This window comes from Podarcis erhardii, assembly GCF_964252035.2.
Source record: "Podarcis erhardii genome assembly, chromosome: 7".
NCBI lineage: Eukaryota > Metazoa > Chordata > Lepidosauria > Squamata > Lacertidae > Podarcis > Podarcis erhardii.
Window position 1 is genome coordinate 2989540 of NC_138511.1, and position 17185 is coordinate 3006724.

The window sequence follows — 17185 nt, forward strand, 5'->3', positions numbered from 1 at the left end:
CCACGACTCCTTGCCATAATCTGCTACCCTCCTCCCAAATGGATTATTTATGGCAGTGTACCCTCAACTTAATGGGGAAACATTGGGTTTTCCGCTACAATGGTTGGGTGGATGAACAAGGGCTTTTACTTCCCAATCTCCCACTCCTCCTGACTGCAAAATGTGCTCCAGGAGATCAGGCAGAGTTCAACTTCCTTCCTTGAAAGGTGGGCTACCTATGTAGGTGGATGGAAGTCTGGTTGGGTCGCAATTTTTAAGCAGTGTTTTTCCTGTTGGAGTCACCAGTGTGAGAAGTTCCAGGGCATAACATCTGTTTGCAACAAAGGGTCGCAAAACATTTTTTGCCATGTGAAATATGTGACTTTGGTCACGGTCCTTTTGTCCTCCTCTCTAGGGCTTTGTATACACAACCATTTTTGGCAGGAGTTCTAACCCTGGCAGTTAGTGCCCTTTGCTTCCTTGAAGCATCCTCCCCAGTCTTCTCCAATGCGGTGCTCTCTAGTTGTTTTGGACCACAACTCCCATCGGCCCCAGTCAGCATGATCACATAGTGCTGGGGCGCATGGGGGCATGGCTGATGGTGCCAGGCTGGTTAAAGCAGAGGTTTATCCAGGTGTTCAGAAAATCCAGAATGAAAATGCACAGAGGGGCTGGGCTGGTGTGCTGGATCCCTCGTGAGCAGGAGGACAACTGTTTGCCGGGGGAGCCTGCCTTGGCAAGTCCTGCTTTCCCTTTGTCCCTTAACGTTGAGTCCCTTTCCTCTTTGACAGGGAGGTTAAGAGAACAAATTGCCCCCCCCCATCCCTGCTTACTTTGCCACTTAGATCAGAGGTGTGGAACCTTTTTCAGCCAAAGGGCCGCAATCCCTCATGGAGAGCCTTCCAGGGGCCAATGGTGGGCAGGGCCAGGAGTCGAAAGTGGTGGAGAAAAAGGTGGGATGCTCACCACAGCTACCTTTCAGCTGCCCAAAAGGCATACACAGTGCTCCATCGTTCATTCTGGCAAGTGAGGGGCATTGGAATAGTTCAAGCACACTGATGGGATGGTGTGGGACAGGACTGGTGAGGTGCATGGCCATGGGGCAGCGCCAGCTCCCAAGCCCTATAGTGTGACATTTTGCCCTGCAATGGGTGAGCAACAGAAAGCAATGCTGCTGTTTGGATCTGATGCTATGAAAGAGAGAGAGAGAGAGTTAGTTAGTTGCATCAAGCATGTTAAACCTGTTGCTCAAAATTAGCTGTTCAGAGCAAAATGGGAAAGGATGCCTTCGTAAGCAGAATTTACCTAGCTATGAATCCGGTCTCATAGCTCAAAGCAATAGGAAGTTAATCAATGCTAGAAACAGATTCCCCTTCATGGATCACTGCCTTGCCGTGGCGAAGGGCCTTGAATAACTCAGAGAAGCTATGAACTATGCCGTCCAGGGCCACCCAAGATGGATAGGTCATAGTGGAGAGTTTTGACCAAATGTGATCCACCTGGAGCAGGAACCAGCAAGCCACTCCAGTAAAAGTTATGACGCTGGACGATGAGCCCCTCAGGTTGGAAGAAGTCCAACATGCTACTGAGGAAGAGCGGAGGACAAGTACAAGTAGATCCAGAGCTGATGAAGTGGCTGGGCCAAAGCCGAAAGGTTGCTCAGTTGTGGATATGCCTAGAAGTGAAAGGAAAGTCCAATGCTGTAAAGAAAAATATTGCATAGGAACCTGGAATGTAAGAACCATGAACCTTGGTAAGTTGGATGTGGTCAAAAATGAGATGGCAAGAATAAATATTGACATGATGGGCATCAATGAACTAAAATGGACGAGAATGGGCGAATTCAGTTCAGATGACCATCATATCTACTACTGTGGGCAAGAATCCCGTAAAAGAAATGGAGTGGCCCTCATAGTCAACAAAAGAGTGGCGAAAGCAGTACTGGGATGCAATCTCAAAAATGATAGAATGATCTCGATACGAATCCAAGGCAGATCTTTTAACATCACAGTAATCCAAGTTTATGCACCAACTACTGGTGCTGAAGAAACTGAAATTGAGCAATTCTATGAAGACTTACAACACCTTATAGAAATGACACCAAAGAAGGATGTTTTTCTCATTATAGGGGATTGGAATGCTAAAGTAGGGAATCAAGAGATAAAAGGAACAACTGGCAAGTTTGGCCTCGGAGTTCAAAATGAAGCAGGGCAAAGGCTAATAGAGTTCTGCCAAGAGAACAAGCTGGTCATCACAAACACTCTTTTCCAACAACACAAGAGACGACTCTACACATGGACATCACCAGATGGGCAGCATCGAAATCAAATTGATTATATTCTCTGCAGCCAAAGATGGAGAAGCTCTATACAGTCAGCAAAAACAAAATCTGGAGCTGACTGTGGCTCAGATCATCAGCTTCTTATAGCAAAATTCAAGCTTAAACTGAAGAAAGTAGGAAAAACCACTGGGCCAGTAAGATACAATCTAAGTCAAATCCCTTATGAATACACAGTGGAAGTGAGGAACAGGTTTAAGGATTTAGATTTGGTGGACAGAGTGCGTGAAGAACTATGGATGGAGGCTCGTAACATTATACAGGAGGCAGCAACTAAAACCATCCCAATGAAAAGGAAATGCAAGAAAGCAAAGTGGCTGTCCAACAAGGCCTTACAAATAGCAGGGGAAAGAAGGCAAGCAAAATGCGAGGGAGATAGTGAAAGATACAGGAAATTGAATGCAGATTTCCAAAAAATAGCAAGGAGAGACAAGAAGGCTTTCTTAAAAGAGCAATGCAAAGAAATAGAGGAAAACAATAGAATGGGAAAAACCAGAGATCTGTTCAAGAAAATTGGAGATATGAAAGGAACATTTCACACAAAGATTACCATAATAAAGGACAAAAGTGGTAAGGACCTAACAGAAACAGAAGACATCAAGAAGGGGTGGCAAGAATACACAGAGGAATTATACCAGAAAGATATGGATGTCTCGTACACCCCAGGTAGTGGGGTTGCTGACCTTCAGCCAGACATCCTGGAGAGTGAAGTCAAATGGGCCTTAGAAAGCACTGCAAATAACAAGGCCAGTGGAAGTGATGGTATTCCAGATGAACTATTTAAAATTTTAAAAGATGATGCTGTTAAGGTGCTACACTCAATATGCCAGCAAGTTTGGAAAACTCAGCAGTGGCCAGAGGATTGGAGAAGATCAGTCTACATCCCAATCCCAAAGAAGGGCAGTGCCAAAGAATGCTCCAACTACCACACAATTGCACTCATTTCACACGCTAGCAAGGTTATGCTTAAAATTCTACAAGGAAGGCTCAAGCAGTATGTGGACCGAGAACTCCCAGAAGTGCAAGCTGGATTTAGAAGAGGCAGAGGAACCAGAGACCAAATTGCAAACATGCGCTGGATTATGGAGAAAGCTAGAGAGTTCCAGAAAGACATCTACTTCTGCTTCATTGACTATGCAAAAGCCTTTGACTGTGTCGACCACAGCAAACTATGGCAAGTTCTTAAAGAAATGGGAGTGCCTGATCACCTCATCTGTCTCCTGAGAAATCTCTATGTGGGACAAGAAGCTACAGTTAGAACTGGATATGGAACAACTGATTGGTTCAAAATTGGGAAAGGAGAACGGCAAGGCTGTATATTGTCTCCCTGCTTATTTAACTTATATGCAGAATTCATCATGCGAAAGGCTGCGCTGGATGAATCCCAAGCCAGAATTAAGATTGCCGGAAGAAATATCAACAACCTCAGATATGCAGATGACACAGCCTTTGATGGCAGAAAGTGAGGAGGAATTAAAGAACCTTTTAATGAGGGTGAAAGAGGAGAGCACAAAATATGGTCTGAAGCTCAACATCAAAAAAACGAAGATCATGGCCACTGGTCCCATCACCTCCTGGTAAATAGAAGGGGAAGAAATGGAGGCAGTGAGAGATTTTACTTTCTTGGGCTCCATGATCACTGCAGATGGTGACAGCAGTCACAAAATTAAAAGATGCCTGCTTCTTGGGAGAAAAGCAATGACAAACCTAGACAGCATCTTAAAAAGCAGAGACATCACCTTGTCAACAAAGGTCTGTATAGTTAAAGCCATGGTTTTCCCAGTAGTGATGTATGGAAGTGAGAGCTGGACCATAAAGAAGGCTGATCGCTGAAGAATTGATGCTTTTGAATTATGGTGCTGGAGGAGACTCTTGAGAGTCCCATGGACTGCAAGAAGATCAAACGTATCCATTCTTAAGGAAATCAGCCCTGAGTGCTCACTGGAAGGACAGATCGTGAAGCTGAGGCTCCAATACTTTGGCCACCTCATGAGAAGAGAAGACTCCCTGGAAAAGACCCTGACGGTGGAAAGATGGAGGGCACAAGGAGAAGGGGACGACAGAGGACGAGGTGGTGGGAAGTGTTCTCGAAGCTACCAGCATGAGTTTGACCAAACTGTGGGAGGCAGTGGAAGACAGGAGTGCCTGGCGTGCTCTGGTCCTTGGGGTCATGAAGAGTCAGACACGACTAAACGACAACAAGAACAACAGAAGCAGATTAATGACAAATCTTACCACCACAGTCCAAATTGCAAAAAGTCCCTCCAGGGACAAAGCGCTTTTGGTAGTTCCACCGCCCACAGAAGCTTCAGGAGTTGGTGACCCAGGAGAGGGCCTTCTCTGTGGTGGCACCTAAGCTGCCGAATTTGGTCTGGACAGAGGTGTGCCTGGAACCTTCTCTGTACACCTTTTGGTGAATGCTGAAGATGCACCCTCTGCCCTGCATGAGATGTGTATTTCTAGTGAAAACACACCCCCTTCTAGTAATTTCACTAAGCTGTTTTTAATGTATTTGTTGTGACTTGCCCAGGGACCTTATGGTGAAGGGGGGCTAATAATAATAATAATAATAATAATAATAATAATAATAATAATAATAATACAGTGGTACCTTGGGTTACATACGCTTCAGGTTACATACGCTTCAGGTTACAGACTCCGCTAACCCAGAAATAGTGCTTCAGGTTAAGAATTTTGCTTCAGGATGAGAACAGAAATCATGCTCCGGCGGCGTGGTGGCAGCAGGAGGCCCCATTAGCTAAAGTGGTGCTTCAGGTGAAGAACATTTTCAGGTTAAGTACGGACCTCCGGAACGAATTAAGTACTTAACCCGAGGTCCCACTGTAATAGACTTCCCCTCAACCTGCTATGTACATATTACCTTTAAAGAACATTGAGAGCACACTGCCTTCTTAAACATTTCTATGCACTATAGTTTACCCGTCACAGAGCTACAATTGCCAGCAACCCCAAACATAATTTTCTGAGGGGGCGGGGAAGATGTGCTTTGAATGTGCTTCAAGGGTCTAGTGTGTGGGCTGCCCTCCCCACTTTGGGAAATGACACGAACAGGAGTGAGGCAGGCAATTAAGTTCAGCACCTTTTGTGCCATACAAAATCTGCTGCCACCAGAGCCGGCCCTACCGTGAGGAGGAGTGAGCATCAGCCTCAGGCAGCAAACGCTGGGGGGGCAGGCGGGCGTGGAGAATGGATAGGGCTGTGGGTGCCATGACCTGCACTCCCTAAACTAGCCCGCTGCCCTCGGGTGCAGGAGAGGCTGGCTGCCCCAATGCCAGAGTAGAAGGAGCAGTTGGCTGCCCTTGGTCTCGGCTTTAGAACCTGTTATGGAGGAAGAGACAATCTTGTCCTTTGCCTTGAGCCAGTCCTGGTTGCCACAAGATGTGGCAATGGGTACTAACAGAGAAGGCTTTAAAGGGGAGTTATAGAAGACCTCCAGGAAGTTGTCTATTTACTATGGTGATGAAAACTGATCTTCACATTTAGAGGCACTGAACCTCTGAGCACTATTTGCTGAAAAGCAGGCAAACTGCAAGAAATGGCTGTTGCATCTGTGACCTCTTTGTGACAGACCTGGGGGCGTCTGGCTTGCCTGCTGCTGCCAAAAGGAAGATGCTGGACTAAGTGGATGTTTGATGAGCTGCAGTTTTAAGAACTTGAGCTTGAGTTTGTTTCTCCCTCCTCCCTCCTCTTCCTTTCTCATCATGTGCCAGGTCTTTATAGGCCATGTGCTTGTGCTCAGGCAATGTCTTTATACCAATTTTTGTAAGCTGTTCCAAAAGCCTTTTTGACTAAAGGGTATTAAATGCCATAAATAAATAAGATCCCAGATCCAACAGAGCTGCCAGAGAGAAGGAGGGCAAGATTCAATTTTGGCTGCATTTTAATAAGAAGATCTCTACATTTGCATTTCTTGAACCGATATTCAATCCAATATACAGCTGTCCTTCAAACTTCACACTTCTCTGAATGTTTGCAGCACAGTTCTCCAACCACTGTGTACAAACTTCCATATATGACTGAAAATAACATACAGTGGTACCTCAGGTTAAGAGCTTAATTCGTTCCGGAGGTCTGTTCTTAACCTGAAACTGTTCTTAACCTGAAGCACCACTTTAGATAATGGGGCCTCTGGCTGCCACCACGTGATTTCTGTTCTCATCCTGAAGCAAAGTTCTTAACCCGAGGTACTATTTCTGGGTTAGTGGAGTCTGTAACCTGAAGTGTCTGTAACCTGAAGCGTCTGTAACCTGAGGTACCACTGTATAAAAATGCACATTAGAAAAAATTGCTTGCAAAAGAATGAGTGCATTAGTCAAAACTGCATACTAAAACATGTTTAGTTGCATAAATTTGCACTAAAATACTGAAGTGTATATATATATATATATATATATATATATATATATATATATATATATAACACCATAAATTGCTGCAGAAATGTGGAGAGCTGAATTTAATATTGAAAACATAAGAAACTGAGGGAACCAGAAATTACCAGATTTGCCCATCTCTGCCTAGAAGAAATGGACCCCTGGAATGGCACATTAAGGAATGCTGAGCGGAGACCAGAGGAAAGGAGAAGAACCTTCTCCTCATGTACTTGTGGGGAGGGGGCAAAAGGTTCATGGAATTACCCAGATTATGTCACGATTGTAACACTCTCATTTGTAAAAGCTTCCTTAATTATTTAATGCCCTTCTGGTGAAATGGCAACCACCTCTGGGAGGGTGAGGGGGAGGTCAGTGGATTATGAACTGTGGTTGAACCTGTTCCTGTCATCTGTGTGCTGCATTGCTCAGGACAGTTTGGCGCCTAAGGCAGACAATCCAACTGACAAGGGCAACAATCCAGACTCATTGTGAGCTCTGCCCCTGGTGTGTGAGTGCAGTAGGCCAGGCCTGGCAAAAGGGGTGGCCCTCCAGGTGTGGTTGGGCTCCAGCAGCCAGATGTGATGGGAGTTGTAGTCCAAGAACTGCTGGAGAACAACAGGTTCCCCTGCCCTGCTGGACAAACAAACATACACCTGCTCCCTTTGCCAATCTATCCATGTTTCTGAACAGTGAAAACACAAGAGCAAGCAGCTGCTCGCCGTATCAGGATTCCTGCATTGCAGGGGGTTGGACTAGATGACCCTGGGGGTCCCTTCCAACTCTACAGTTCTATGGGTTCTCAACTGGTGGGCCAGGAGGCCCCACTGGACAGCAGCTACCAGGCCGCTGACTAGTTTGGAAAAACTCCTCCTAACAACAGAGGGAGGGACACAGCAGAGGGATGGTATCGAACCATCCCCCCACACCACAATTAAAAATTACTGGGAACATGACATAGGATTTGAAATAAACCCTACCCAATGGTCAAAATGTGGTCTAAACTACCATTTAAATCCATCTCAACCAAAAAAAGAGAACTTCCTATGAAACCTATCTACAGATGGTAGCTAACACCAAGGAAATTGTCACCCTCAGAAACCTCATCCAAATGCTGGAGAGACTGCACCTCCATAGGCACATACCTCCGCATGGGGTGGGAATGCCCCAAAGTACAATCCTTGGGAAATCCCCAAAATAACAAAACAGGTAATAGAAGTAACTCCAGAATTAGCCTTATTAAATACCTTCCAAGATAATAATGCAAATGCACATGACAAAGAATTCATAAATAATTTATTCTCAGCAGCAAAAACCATCGTAACTAGACACTGAGAGGACCTATGAGGAGTGAACATAAACCACTGGTACCAAAATGTATGGGAAACTGCCCTACTAGAAGAGCTAACTAACAAACTTAAATTAGCATGAGGATAAGCAAAGGAGGATGCCTTCACCCCAGTGTGGTTCCCCTTTATCACATACATAGCACAACAGGGCAATGACCTACCCCCCCAACAGCATTTGAATCAGTATGACTAACCTGATCCAACAACACACACCCCACCCCGCACACACATACAAACAAGCTACACTGCAACCATCTGAACACAACCAACCAAATTTGGGACCCACTAACCTCTCACAATGTCTCTCTATACCTCTCTATACCATAAGGGCCTACCCATGTGATGCTGGCATAACCCCTACACCATGGGTAGGCAAACTAAGGCCCAGGGGCCAGATCTGGCCCAATCACCTTCTCAATCCGGCCCACGGATGGTTCAGGAATCATCGTGTTTTTACATGAGTAGAATGTGTGCTTTTATTTAAAATGCACCTCTGGGTTATTTGTGGGGCATAGGAATTTGTTCATTTCTTTCCCCAAAATATAGTCTGGCCCCCCACAAGGTCTGAGGGACAGTGGACTGGCCCCCTGCTGAAAAAGGTTGCTGACCCCTGCGCTACACTAACACTAACCAATAGAATGAAAGAAAAACACCCCATCTCCCTTCCTCTTTCTCTCACCCCTCTTTTCCCCCATTGTACTTTTAACCACTTATTTGTCTCTTTTGTAACACGATAAAATCTTTAATAAAAACTAATTTACAAAAACTTCCCCCCAAAGAATAATGCCTCATGGGGAGAGGTAGGAAGCAAGGCTCAGTCCATCACCTTTGCAGAAAGAACAGCTCCATCGGGCACTTCCTGCCTCTGAACTCTGAATGGCTATTTAAAAATTGGGGCCTGGGTTTTACCTTTATTTTACCTCTTCCCTCCTTGTCCCTTGTGTATTTCTTTTTTTTTTTTAGATTGTAAGCCTGTGGACAGGATCTGTCCTGTTTTAATTGATTGTATGTGGCAGTTGGGAGCTTTTGGGGCTGGAGAGTGGAGTGCAAATGCTCTAAGTAAATAGGATAAGATATAAAGACTTATTGGAAAATAAAACCCCAAGGTGGTTGTCACCAATGGAAGCAAAAGCTCTTAAAAGACTCAATATGGAGGCCAAATGGCCGAAGTATTGGGAAATATTGGAACAAGAAGGAGACAAATTGAAACTGCAGAGTTTTGAGAAATTAAAAGATAAAGTGCGAGATTGGCTTCATTATTTTCAAATAAGAGAGGCATATAATTCGGACAAAAAAATTGGCTTCCAGGTGGAAAAATCAAAATTGGAAACAGAACTACTAGAACCCAAAACTAAGATATTATCAAGAATGTATAACTTGCTGTTAAAATGGAATACACAGGATGAAACGGTTAAATCAGCTATGATTAAATGGGCACAAGATATTGGTCATAATATTATGTTTGTTGACTGGGAACAGTTGTGGACCATCGGTATGAAATTTACGGCATGTAATGCCCTAAGAGAGAATATTATGGAAATGATGTATAGGTGGTACATGACCCCAGTCAAGCTTGCAAAAATCTATCATTTGCCCAATAACAAATGTTGGAAATGTAAAGAGACTGAAGGCACATTCTTTCACCTTTGGTGGACGTGCCCAAAGATTAAGGCTTTCTGGGAAATGATCTATAATGAAATGAAAAAGGTGTTTAAGTACACCTTCCTGAAGAAACCAGAGGCCTTTCTCCTGGGCATGGTCGGCCAATTGGTGCCAAAGAAGGACAGAACTTTTTTTATGTATGCAACAACAGCAGCAAGAATACTTATCGCAAAGTACTGGAAGACACAAGATCTACCCACCCTGGAAGAGTGGCAGATGAAGGTGATGGACTATATGGAATTAGCGGAAATGACTGGCAGAATCCGAGACCAGGGAGAAGAGTTGGTGGAAGAAGACTGGAAGAAATTTAAAGACTATCTGCAGAAACATTATAAAATCAATGAATGTTAAAATGATGTTGGATTGGAAATAAGTGGTATTAGCAACAAAGTCAAAAAGAGTATGCAATAAGTGAATTGATAATGGGTGAAAACATAGAGTTGTAATATGTTAAGATATAGAGTTAAGATAAATAGAGTTAAGGATTTGCTGATCTGATTATGTAAATGGGAATACAAAAAGGGAAGGTGTGAGGAGGTCAGGAAAATAAGGATATGAGCTTTAAAGTTAGCAAAAGAATAATGGATTTTTTCTTTTTTTTCTTTTTCTTTTTATCTATTTTTTGTGTTTTTTATATTTTTCTGTTTTGTGCTTTTTCCTTTTTGTTGTATCTTGTTAAAAACTTTAATAAATATCTATTAAAAAACACAAATGCTCTAAGTAAATAAGTAACATTATTTTTATATTATATTATTATTATTATTATTATTATTGCAAAGTTGGTGCCATGCTATTCTGCATGTTTGGGAGCCAGAGCCGTCTTTCCCATAGGGCTTAGTGGTGCGTCGCGCCAGGGCGCTGGCCTCTCAGGGACACCCCAGTGAGTGGGGGAGCTGTGCGGCTTTGACAGCGGCCTCCCCTTTCCTTGCATGCCTGCCAGCTGTGCCCTGCCAACTATATGGCTGGTGGGTGTGCAGCTTCCTTCCCAAGCCTCCGCGGGAGGTTAGTGTATATCACCCATGCTCAGAGATCTGCTCTGTTTGCCAATTTGCTACTGGGGCCAGGTTCAAGGTGTTACTATGAGTACTTATGTAGCACCCTGCTTGTGGTTAACGCTTAGCTGGAATGAAATATTCAACGCAGCAATAGAGAAATTAAAATAGTAATTTATTTGTCAGACAAATAAATAAGAGGCACAGTGGTACATGGTTACCAAGCTCTGGCCTGGCCTCCTGCCATTCTGGCCAGCACTTATATTCCCTTAATCCAGCCCCCTTTGCTCCTCCTGTGGCTACCTCTGTCCAATCAGCCTGGTTGAAATTCCTATTGGCTGTTTGCTAGAACCAATCACAAAAAATACACCCACAAAAGATACACCCACTTCCTTGCCCTTATAAGGGAGACAAAGAGCTATATATATGACATATAAGTAATAATATATCTTACATGGAATCTTAATTACCAGCTCACCTCTTGCCCTTCTTGCCCTATTGCCTTCTAAAACAAATGTTTAATCTTACATTTTTATGTTCAACAGATGTCAAGGATCTTGAGTTTCACATCAACATTGAAAGATTTCCTTCATTTAATGTTTCTAAACAAATGCCTGACAACTATATATCAAGACTGCTTGGATGGCGTCTTCTGTCTGGCAGGGGGGGGGGGCTAGGCTCATTTGCCCCTCTGGTCTCCTATTGCAATATGACTCTATGAAATAAGAATCTAGCATTCCTTAAATCCTTTGCATAATTACATTTAAGCCAATATATTTAAGCTAATATATTTCATACATTTATCATAGGTAGCCTCTTAAAAGAATAAAGCTTTTCAAAGTAAAAAGGAAGAAACTCAGTAAAACAGCTTTTAAAAGAAGCCTCTTCAGTTTAAGAAAGAATGGCTTTAGAAAAAGACTTCCCCAAAAATGCTCTCTTTCTTCTAGCTAAATGTTTTTCTTTCCATTTGCTCCTGGCCTTTCAACCTTAGAAAGAAGATCTGGCTCATTTTACTGGGAGGCACATTAGTATTATCTTACCCCATTCCTAATGGTGTTTTTTCAGCCTTGGGGCAGCATATGTAATTCTCCCTTTTTATGACTTTGAGAATTGTTTTTCTACTATAAATCAATGGGGCCCTCTTGTCTTAGGAGAATGGCCAAGGTTTTCTCTGCCTGGCATGAAACATTTGAAAATCCTTTTTTAAGCTCATTTTTAAATACAAGCCTTGATTGAAATATATAGAAGCTTTGATAAAAATGCAGGCTTATGGTTAGGTGCCTCATTCCCCCCTTTCAAGCTCAAGGACCTTCATCCCAAGTGTCCTTGATAGCTTGACCTTCATCATATTCCTGAGGTAAAGCTCTGTATAGGGCCATGATATGAGGTAGAGTTTCATTTGAAACCATCTTGCTAATCGTACTTCTAAAACATGAAATGATACATGGCATCATACATAAAACCAATACTACTACTGTCAAGAAAAACAAGCAAGACAATAGTATCCCTTTGAGTCCTGTGACATTAGGTAACCAATTGGTGAGCCATCCCATATCCCATCCTTCCCATGTTTGTACTGGGACATGTGCTATATTCTCCATCTTTGTGGCCAACACACGGATTGCCTCACCATTATCAGAAATGTTAAAGCAACAGGCATTCCCTGTCAAGTTCAAGACTCCACATAGGCCTCCTTGCCTGGCAAGTACATAATCCATTCCCATTTTCAGCTGCAAAATGGCGGCTCTACTTTCATCCAACTGTTGTGCAATAAGTCTCAAACTCTGGGCCGTTGCATTGGTTACAAGTTCCACTACTGCTTGCAATCGAATTATTCTGTTTAGATTATAAATAGGATCCCGTGCCCCTTGTATGAGCTCACCAGGATTCCAGGAGGCAGGATCATAATAGGCTATAATGCGCTCTGGTGGCCAATCATCAGTACCGCTCCAACTTTGGGTACTTCCTCCTGCTATATGAGAAATATCAGCATTCCTTCGTGTTCGCCTGGCCGAACTAGTGGGCATAATCCACATTGGTGGTAATACCCAACCCAAGAAACAAGTCCCACTCCATTTGGAAGGGAGTTTCTTGTACGCCCATTCTCCACATATCCACCACAACCATCGGGTCTGAGGTTTTTGGTACGGGGAATACAGAAGGCGAAATACCAAAAGGGGTAGAGAGTTTACAGTGCAGTATGTTAGATTGCCTTTCTCTGTCACAGTTATGTTCCACACCACTTTCCATGCATGAATAAAAGGAGGTGCACAGGGCAAGGTATTCCGAGTTCGATAGGTAGTACCGTGTGCCCAGGTATGACTATTCTTCTTATAATCCCAAGTATAGTGACAATGAGAAGAGCCTATCATGGGAGAATCAGCTGCATCTGATGATTTATGTACACAGAATTCCCCTTGTACAGGTATAACTCGTAATGGTTTAGTTGAGTTCCATCCGGGGAAATTCTGTATTTCAGTTTGGTGTGGCATTTCGCTTACCATACCAATAGCATCTAATGGTATCGGTAATAAGGGCATACCTCCCTCTGAATCATCTGGCCCAAGAGAGCAAACAAGGCAATTGGTCCTATTTGCAACATTAGCTACCATTTCAGCTAAACCTACCCACATATTGTGGTCATGGCTGAATCCATATTTAGCCAATTTGGTCAGATTCAAGGACCCTTCCCCTTCCCAAGGGATCAGGATTAATAATAAAATCATGTTGATGTCTAGTATATGCATTCCTTCCACAAAAGATTACCTTATTGTGATAGCAAATAATTATTAGCCCCAATATAATTCCCCCAGTGACAGAAATGGGGAACCACCAAGACCAAAACATATATCCCGAGGATCCCCAATGAGTAATATCTCTGATAATTGTTCCACAAGGGGGGCAGTCAATCAATTGTATTAGAGAATCTTTCCGTTCACAGTCGCTGGTTCAGACGCTCCTCAAGCTTCAGGCGTGCGCAGGTCAGCCAGCTTCCAGGTTGTGGCTGCAGCAGGCCGGTCGTCAAATGTTGCCCGTGACCTAGCCCGTTCCCGGTAGGGCTAGATACAGGGGTTTTTGGAGAGAGTTAGTTTTAAAGGATTAGAGGGGTCACCTTTGCACGTCCAACTGCCTTCGGACTTCTTCAAACGAGAGTGATGAATCCAGGGGGTCACCTCAGCTACCTTCACCGCTGTTGGAGTAGAGAGCAAGACGGTGTAAGGTCCACGCCACTTAGGTGCAAGTGGATCACGTTTCCACTCTTTCACCCATACGCTATCGCCAGCCTGGAACTGATGAATCGGCTCGGCAATGCTGCACGGCGTGCGCTCGAGGGCCCACCTGTTAAGAGAAACAAAAACACGGGAGAGAGATTGCACTTGTCCCTGTGTCACATGATCTCCTATTTGTTTAAGGTCAGCTGGAATATCCTGAACAAAGGAGGGCGGTCTCCCATACAGGAGCTCAAAAGGTGACAACTTAAGTCTTTTTGTGGGTGCACACCGAACACGAAACAGTGTTATGGGTAACACATCTACCCATCCCAATCCCGTTTCCTGGGTTAATTTTGCCAATTGGGTTTTCAGAGTCCGATTCATTCTTTCAGTTTTCCCTGAACTCTGAGGCCTATATGCTGTATGCAGTCTCCATTTTACTTGTAGGACTCGACATACTTCTTGTACTACTTGATCAATGAACGCTGGCCCATTATCACTTCCAATGCATCTAGGTAATCCAAACCTTGGGATCAATTCAGTGAGGAGTCTTTTAGTTACCTCTCGTGCCTTTTCAGTTCGGGTGGGAAAAGCTTCAACCCATCCGGTAAGAGTATCTACAAACACAAGGAGATACTTGAATCCCTTAGAAGGGACCAGCTCTGTGAAGTCCACAATTAGGCTTTCCATGGGGACGTATCCCACATGCTGAATTCCAGGAGGTTGTACCGGTCCCTGCTTGGGATTGTTTTTAGCACAAAGAACACATTTCTGTGAAATGCAAGTTGCTAATTGTGATAGATTAATAATATACAATTTCCGACTGAGACTCTCTCTAGTTGCAGTACCGCCAAGGTGAGTAGATTCATGATAATTTCTTACAATTGTGCCTGCTAGATGATGAGGTACATAAATCCTATTGTCCGGCAGGATCATCCAACCGTCCTTCACAACTGCTCCTTCCTGTTCAGCCCACTTCCTCTCTTCTGGGGTATAGTGAGGTTTAACATCTTCTGGAACTACCTCTGGTATGAGGGCTGCTATAAATCCTCCCACAGGCTTTTGGGCTGCCTCTCGGGCTGCTTTGTCAGCAGCATGATTTCCTCTGGTTATTGGATCCCTTCCTCGTCCATGACCTTTGCAGTGCATTACAGCAATCTGTTCTGGAGCCCATACTGCTTCTAACAGGATTTCTACTTCAGGTCCATATTTCAAAGCCTTCCCGTGGGCTCCGATTAGACCTCTTTCTTTCCATAGAGCTCCATGTGCATGCAGGGTTAAGAAGGCATATTTTGAATCAGTATAGATGTTTGCCTTACATCCGGCTGCCAATTGCAGAGCTCTAGTTAAACCTATAAGTTCAGCCTTTTGTGCTGAGGTGCCAGCCGGCAAAGCTTCAGCTTCCACAACTTCCTCATTGGTGACCACAGCATATCCTGCTCGTCTGGCACCTTCATGCAGGTAACTGCTACCATCCGTATAATATACAACATCTGGATTTTTCAATGGCTCATCTTTCAGATCAGGTCTACTGGAATAAACTTCATCCATTACTTGGAGACAATCATGTGATTCTTCATCATCTACCTCTGGTAGGGGCAGCAAAGTCGCTGGATTGAGCATATTCACTACTCGTAGATGAATCCTGGGATTTTCACACAATAGGCCTTGGTATCTAGCCATCCTTGGGTTCGTTAGCCAATAACTACCCTTATATTCCATGAGTGTCAGAACAGCATGAGGTACATTCACATACATCGTCTGGCCAAAGGTAAATTTATCAGCTTCTTTGACAAGGCTCGCAGTGGCTGCTACTGCCCTTAGGCATGGAGGCCATCCTTTTGCTACTGAGTCCAATTGTTTAGACAAATAAGCTACTGGACGGTTCCAACTTCCTAATCTCTGGGTCAGGACTGCCGCTGCAATCCCATTCTGTTCATGTACATACAGCTGAAAGGGTTTTTCCGAATTAGGCAATCCAAGGGCTGGTGCCTCCATAAGTCGTTGTTTGATAACTAAAAAGGCTTGTTTCTGCTCAGGTCCCCATACAAATGGGTCCTTTTCTGCACCTCGAGTGCTTTCATGTAAGGGCTTGGCCAGACTACTGAAATCAGGTATCCATAGTCTACAAAACCCTGCTGTTCCCAGGAATCCCCTAAGTTGTTTTCTTGTGGTAGGTTCCTTGATAAGGCAAATAGCTTCTTTCCTCTCTGGTCTCAATGCTCGTTGTTGGTGTGAGATGTCAAAGCCCAAATATTTGACCTTTTCTAAACATAACTGTGCCTTTTTCTGGGAAACTCGGTAGCCAGCTTCCCAGAGCAAGTGGAGCAGTTCCTCTGTCCCTTCTTTACAGGTATCAAAATCCTTTGCAGCTAGTATAAGATCATCCACATATTGCAGAACCACCTTTTCTCCCGGTGTTGAGGGGTAACTTGTTAGATCCCTCGCCAAGGCAGTGCCAAATAAAGTTGGGGAATTTTTGAATCCTTGGGGCAATCTTGTCCAGGTTAGCTGGCCTTTTGTTCCTGTCAAAGGGTCTTCCCACTGGAAGGCAAATATAGGTTGGCTCTGTGGTGCCAGCCGGCAACAGAAGAATGCATCTTTCAAGTCCAATACAGTAAAAAATGTTGCTTCTGGTGGGATCAAACTCAGCAAGGTATATGGGTTTGGTACATTTGGGTGCAAGGTCTCGATAGCCTGGTTTACGAGCCTCAAGTCCTGCACTGGCCTGTATTCATCTGTCCCAGGTTTTCGAACAGGCAAAAGGGGTGTGTTCCATTCTGATTGGCAAGGTTTAAGCAGACCATATTTTAATAGGCGGTCCAAATGTTTCTGGATGCCCTCCGCTGCTCGCCGGGGTAAGGGATATTGCTTTACAGATACAGGGGTAGCCATAGGTTTTAGGGTTACTACAATTGGAGCTATATTCTTAGCCATTCCTGGTGGGCTATTTTCGGCCCATACTCCTGGTGGCACCTGTAGAGTTCGGAGGAGCTTGTTTAATTCTGTATCCAATGTGGGTTGGACTTGCAAGGCTGACATTAGGCGCCATGATTGTTCCTTAGGTACTGAGAGGGTAATTATTCCTGCTGCTTTTGATGGCAGTTTCATTTCTGGACCTCGAGGAGTGAAAGTGATTTGGGCCTGCAATTTGGACAGCATATCTCTGCCTAAGAGAGGTATTGGACACTCAGGTATATACAAAAACTGATGGGTTAAACGATGTCCCCCAATCTGGCATTCCAAAGGTTGGAGGAAAGAC